General features: G+C 41.6%; 1 long non-coding RNA gene across 1 annotated transcript; it reads right to left on the bottom strand.

Moving 5' to 3' along the window:
- Positions 1 to 4,004: 4,004 nt before the first annotated feature.
- Positions 4,005 to 5,605, bottom strand: LOC136825136 (uncharacterized). The gene is made up of 2 exons (XR_010849251.1): positions 4,759 to 5,605; positions 4,005 to 4,395 (listed from the first exon to the last, which is right to left on the bottom strand). It is a non-coding gene; the product is annotated as an uncharacterized lncRNA (long non-coding RNA).
- Between the last annotated feature and the right edge of the window lie 1,041 nt (positions 5,606 to 6,646).

Here is a 6,646-nt window from a genome sequence, read left to right as displayed (position 1 = left end):
TACTGTTTTTTTTTATGACAGATTTGTTAACAGAAGTTCAAAGTCTTCATATTTTTTGTTCAAAAATGTTCTGCAGGGAAGCAAGTGTAGTTAAATGATAGTTGGGATTTGTCTATGAAACGGTTCTCTCGCTCGTTCTATTTCTCTTTGCTAATGCTTGTTTACACATTAACGAAGTGTCCTCAGGTGTTGCTCAGAATAAGAAGAAGAAGAAGAGTCACAAGGCGGAATGCAGACAATTACGTAGCCTGGAGCAACTGAAGAAGTTCACATTTAACACTGAGCCTAGTAAGTCAGCAGTGCTGATAATAGATAGAAGAGCAAAGGGCAAGGAAGTTCACATAAGAACAGTTAAAAAAGGGCCCAATGAGCAGTGCAAACGAACATAAATACCTAGGAGAGTGGTACACCCAAAATGGCTCAAAAGAAACAAGTATTAAAACGAGAAAACAAAAGGTAGAGTACCTAATATGGAGACGTAAAGAAAGTAGGAAATATGGCATCAGAAGCAAGGAAAAAGATCCACAAAACAGCAGTGGTCCCAACACAGAGACCTGGAGCTACTTAACGGAAAATGACTCAAAGGATCTAGAGCAAACGCAATGCAGGATCCTCCGAGGAATGTATGGACAGCCGAAGGGCACGCCCTACTTGGGCATTATGGCGACGTCCGGCATATGGCCAGTAAACCTGTAGAATTGAATACAAGAAACTAATGCTATTCCATAATGTTCTAAATTCAGACGAGAAAAGATTAATCAAAGAAATAGCAGAAGACCAGTTAAGAGCCCCCTACGAACAGTGCTGGACAAAAGGCGTAGAAAATATAGGTGAAGTATACGTTAGTTTAACCAGACCACTGAGCTGATTAACAGCTCTCCTAGAAAGGGCTGGCCCGAAGGATTAGACTTATTTTACGTGGCTAGCAACCAACCGGTTACCTAGCAACGGGACCTACAGCTTATTGTGGAATCCGAACCACATTATGACGAGAAATGAATTTCTATCGCCGGAAATAAATTCCTCTAATTCTTCATTGGCCGGCCGGAGAATAGAACGCGGGCCCAGGAGAGTGCTAGCCGAGGACGATATCGACCCATCCAACGAGGAACTTAGAAAGATAAAAGGTATAATATAGATGTAAGTGGAATGAGAAACTATGCCAAAAAAAGAACTGAAAAAGGAAATAAAGCAAGATATTGAAAAGACGTTGAAAGAAAGGAAGAAAGAAATGAAGAAACTGAGATTCACAGATAACTTTGAAGAAAATAAGTACCTAAGGGAACTAGAAACAAAGGATGCACAATAATGCATAATAATGAAAACCAGGCTGAATATGTTGAACCTGAAAGCTAACTACAGGGGAAGATATAAGGACGAGGTCTGTGATAACTGCAGAGTGGGGGAGGAGGACAGCACCGAACTTAACTTTAGAGACCCGAACAGAAAACTAGTGGAATATCTAAGATTAGCCGTGAAAACAAAGGACGTCACCAACCTAGAAAGCGACTAACATCTGGGAGGTTTCGGGGGTAGGGTGCTGAATCAAATGAAGAACTGTTAAATGCTATATATACGATGTAAAGTCGAAATCAAATTGTGTAAAATTGTATTCAAGGGAATAAAAGCTGTCGAAACTTCGTCAAGAGAGATTGTACTCTTCCGCAAGTTGTGGTATAGTTTTAAGTATTCTCTTGAAATTTACATAAAGTGGAAAAGTTAAGTATATCTTAGTTTAACCAGACCGCTGAGCTGATTGACAGCTCTCTTAGGGCTGGCCCGAAGGATTAGATTTATTTTACGTGGCTAAGAACCAACTGGTTACCTAGCAACGGGACCTACAGCTCGTTGTGGAATCCGAACCGCATTATGACGAGAAATGAATTGATATCACCAGAAATAAATTCCTCTAATTCTTCATTGGCCGCTCTGAGAGTCGAACGCTGGGCCAACAGCGTGCTAGCCGAAAGCTCTACCCACCCAACCAATGAAGAACGACGTAAAGTGGAAATGCGTGTTATGCAGGAGAAAGATATTATGTTTCGTTGTTCGTATTTAGTAGTAAAAGATTTTGTCTTCGTTGTTTCGTGTGTTTGATTGTAAGTATACTTGTAGTATTGCTTAACTATACTAGTTAGTCGAAGGTTTGGTTTCGGTCAAAGACGGCCGTGAAGGCAGTCGCTTCATAGCTTTAAAGTAGAGTGGTTCGAGCTGGTTGGGAACTCAAGAATGCAGCCATAATTGTCGGTGTCTACAAATCCATTCAAGTATTCCTATTCATTTGAAAGTACATTGAGGGAAACCTTCTTTAGAAGATGCATATCGAATTATGAGGAGAATTACTTGAGGTGTACTTTAGATGAGGGTAGTGAAATAGAGACTGCGCTTACGCCAGTCGAACTGTACGTCCTTGGGCAAGGATATACCTGCAGAATTTGTGGAAGCAACAACTAGATTGGGATGAACAACTCCCAGACCCGTTACAGAACCAGTGGGTTGAGTTATCCGAAGACTTAGAAAAATGTCTTGATATTTTCTTTCCTAGGAACACTAGCCTACGAAAGGGGGATTCCTTGCACATATTCTGCCATGCCAGCGAGTCAGCATATGGTTGTGTAGCTTATAGAGTAAAGAACGAAAACTCTTGTTTAATGATGGCAAAGGCAAGAGCAGCGCCTATTAAAGAATTAAGTGTTCCGAAGATTGAATTGATGGCATTGTTGCCAGCAGCAAGAATGGCCAAATTCATTAAAGAATCCTTTGAGCAGGATGAGTTTTTGAACTGTTCGTTTGTCGGACAGTAAAGTCGCCCTAAGTTGGCTAGTATGGAAGAGTGTTCTGCCTGTGTTTGTGAAGAACAGAATACAGGAAATTAACTCTTTAATTCCAGAGGCGGTCTTGTCCTATGTGCCTACAGATGATAATCCCAGCGACTGGTTGACACTTGGGAAAAGGACAGAAATGATCTTGGATAGTTCTTTCTGGTGGGAGGCACCCCTTGGTTAAAAAATTCCTCTTGGCCAATAGATAGGTCATGGGTTGGTGGATCACTTGTGCAGGGTAGGGAAGAGAACATTTTGGTCAATACTGTAGGGGACAACCTGAGTGGTAATACTCACTTGCTGAATTGGGAGAGATTCAGCAAGGTTAAAGGTCTGTAGGACCACAGCGTGGATCCTACGACTTTTGAATAATTGTAGGAGTTCAATCAGTATGAAGAGGGATGGTGAATTGACCTTGAAGAACTCCAAGAGGCAAAGAATAAGACCATTGCCATCAAACAGAGAGAATATTTTCAAGATGAATACGAGAGTTTGATGAAGGGGGTAAGAAAAAGAAAACTGGCTCTCGTACACCTGGACAACGGGGTAATAAGGTGTATAAGGGTAGACTAGAACACGCACAGTTACCCAAATCCGTTAAGTTTCCCACACTATTGCCGAAGAGTTGCTATGTTACTCGGGTAATTATTAAAGAACATCATGATGCTAATGCTGATATGAGTGTAAATGCCACTGTGGCGAGGAGTGTCAGACAGGAGTTCTGGATCCCACAGATAATGCAACTAATTAAGAGTATAATACACCATTGTGTTATTTGTAGGAGAACGCAGGGGAGGCCTATAGGCTCAATATAGTTCCTCCATTACCTGAGTTCAGGTGCAGTGCAAGCAACCTTTCAATACCATATAGGATATACGACAACAATGACGATTTGAAATGCTATACTTATTCTGGAGTGAGTCGGAATAAAGCTTCGCACCTCATGAGAATCGTGTATAGTGTGCCCGCAATTGTGTTTGTGCAGTGAGCGCTTAGGGACCAGGAACCAGGAACCTAAATCATCCTGGACATGATTAGTTAGCCTATAACCTTTCTAGAGGCCCAAAACACTTCTCTTTTGCCCATTAAAAGCTTATCACACACTTCCTCCGCCTTTTTGGGGATGGACTGACAGTAATCCAAAAACTCAGTTATATTCGTAACGAAAATCAAAACGACAGATAATGCATTTTATACTTTATTCAGTCACAGTTCCTAGGAAACAGTTAAAAGTAGTAAGTGGAGGGAGCAGACAGTCATTTACATATATCCCAGAAGAGCGTCTCAGTCCGTAGTAGCGTACAGGACTTTAGGAGAAGACTCGACCAAGTCGTAGGATATGGAGACGATAGAGATCCTGTACTTGGTGTGGGGGAGGAGATCGGTGATTTCCTCGTGGTAAACATGGTTTCCTTCTCCTTCTGCGTCCTTCGGCAAGACGTTGGACAAGGCCGGCTGCCATGAAGTCTCGTAGGCCACGATGGGACATGAGGAGTCGTCGGGATCCTCGAAGGATACGTTGATGGTGGTGGAAGTGACACTGTCCACCCTCGCGTTGATAGGGGATTTGGAACTGCGAGAGAAAGTGAAAGAGATGATAAAAATCATTTAGACAGTTTTATGTAATTAGTAAGTCTCACTTGGAGATTAGGCCTATAGTTTATTATTTTTGAAGCATAACACCCCAGAAAAAGGGGGACAATAACGCTATAGATACAAAAATTACTGTCTTCGTAACGTATGAACCATTCTCAAGTACTTTCCGCCCAAGAAACAAAACATTAGATGCGTCAGCGCTGAAATTAACTGCATAACAAGCATGAAATCTCGAGGAAATGAAAATAATTGAATACTCTCATCCTCTGGCAGCTTCGAGGACCACTAAATCCTCGCTCGAGGACGACAGAAAAATATCAAACAAACAGAAAAAACTTACCGCAGTTCTTCGGCTGAGGAACAGCCGTTGCAAAAGCAACCAGTAAGACCGCGGAGAGGAGGAAGAAGAAGCCCTTCATCTCGACTAGCTATTTGTGGTGTTGGTTCCTCGAAGTTTGGGGAAGTTGTGTTGATTCTGTGGCGTTGGTCTCTCTTTATATACAGCTCTCAGCTTCAACAATGAAGGAAAATTTGCAGAAAGATGCGTCACTGACTTCTCTGGAGAGCAAGTGATGGTTCTCATGGACGGAGATAAACGTAAACAAATGGAATTTCCTCTTCTTCGAATTTGCTGATTGGAACTTTGGACCGGTGACTGACTCGCTTTTCCTTCTGTACTCACGTAAGTAGATCTTCGCTCTGTAATTTTGTAAAGGCTGACAATAAAGATTTGGTTATTTTTCTGGACTTATATTGTAATGATTTCATCTGCAGGCCTTTGCGTGTGAACTGAATACTGTTTTTTTATGACAGATTTGTTAACAGAAGTTCAAAGTCTTCATATTTTTTGGTAAAAAATGTTCTACAGGGAAGCAAGTGTAGTTAAATGATAGTTGGGATTTGTCTATGAAACGGCTCTCTCGCTCGTTCTTTTTCTCTTTTGCTAATGCTTGTTTACACATTAACGAAGTGTCCTCAGGTGTTGCTCAGAATAAGAAGAAGAAGAAGAGTCACAAGGCGGAATGCAGACAATTACGTAGCCTGGAGCAACTGAAGAAGTTCACATTTAACACTGAGCCTAGTAAGTCAGCAGTGCTGATAATAGATAGAAGAGCAAAGGGCAAGGAAGTTCACATAAGAACAGTTAAAAAAGGGCCCAATGAGCAGTGCAAACGAACATAAATACCTAGGAGAGTGGTACACCCAAAATGGCTCAAAAGAAACAAGTATTAAAACGAGAAAACAAAAGGTAGAGTACCTACGAAGAGAAATAAGAGAATATGGAGACGTAAATAAAGTAGGAATTATGGCATCAGAAGCAAGGAATAAGATCCACGAAACAGCAGTGGTCCCAACACAGAGACCTGGAGCTACTTAACGGAAAATGACTCAAAGGATCTAGAGCAAACGCAATGCAGGATCCTCCGAGGAATGTATGGACAGCCGAAGGGCACGCCCTACTGAGGCATTATGGCGGAGTCCGGCATATGGCCAGTAAACCTGTAGAATTGAATACAAGAAACTAATGCTATTCCATAATGTTCTAAATTCAGACGAGAAAAGATTAATCAAAGAAATAGCAGAAGACCAGTTAAGAGCCCCTACGAACAGTGCTGGACAAAAGGCGTAGAAAATATAGGTTAAGTATACGTTAGTTTAACCAGACCACTGAGCTGATTAACAGCTCTCCTAGAGAGGGCTGGCCCGAAGGATTAGACTTATTTCACGTGGCTAGCAACCAACCGGTTACCTAGCAACGGGACCTACAGCTTATTGTGGAATCCGAACCACATTATGACGAGAAATGAATTTCTATCGCCGGAAATAAATTCCTCTAATTCTTCATTGGCCGGCCGGAGAATCGAACGCGGGCGCAGGAGAGTGCTAGCCGAGGACGATATCGACCCATCCAACGAGGAACTTAGAAAGATAAAAGGTATAATATAGATGTAAGTGGAATGAGAAACTATGCCAAAAAAAGAACTGAAAAAGGAAATAAAGCAAGATATCGAAAAGACGTTGAAAGAAATGAAGAAACTGAGATTCACAGATAACTTTGAAGAAAATAAGTACCTAAGGGAACTAGAAACAAAGGATGCATAATAATGCATAATAATGAAAACCAGGCTGAATATGTTGAACCTGAAAGCTAACTACCGGGGAAGATATAAGGACGAGGTCTGTGATAATTGCAGAGTGTGGAAGGAGGACAGCACCGAACTTAACCT

The sequence above is a fragment of the Macrobrachium rosenbergii genome, chromosome 37 (genome assembly GCF_040412425.1).
Source record: "Macrobrachium rosenbergii isolate ZJJX-2024 chromosome 37, ASM4041242v1, whole genome shotgun sequence".
NCBI classification, from domain to species: domain Eukaryota; kingdom Metazoa; phylum Arthropoda; class Malacostraca; order Decapoda; family Palaemonidae; genus Macrobrachium; species Macrobrachium rosenbergii.
This window is presented reverse-complemented; position numbering and strand designations above follow the sequence as displayed.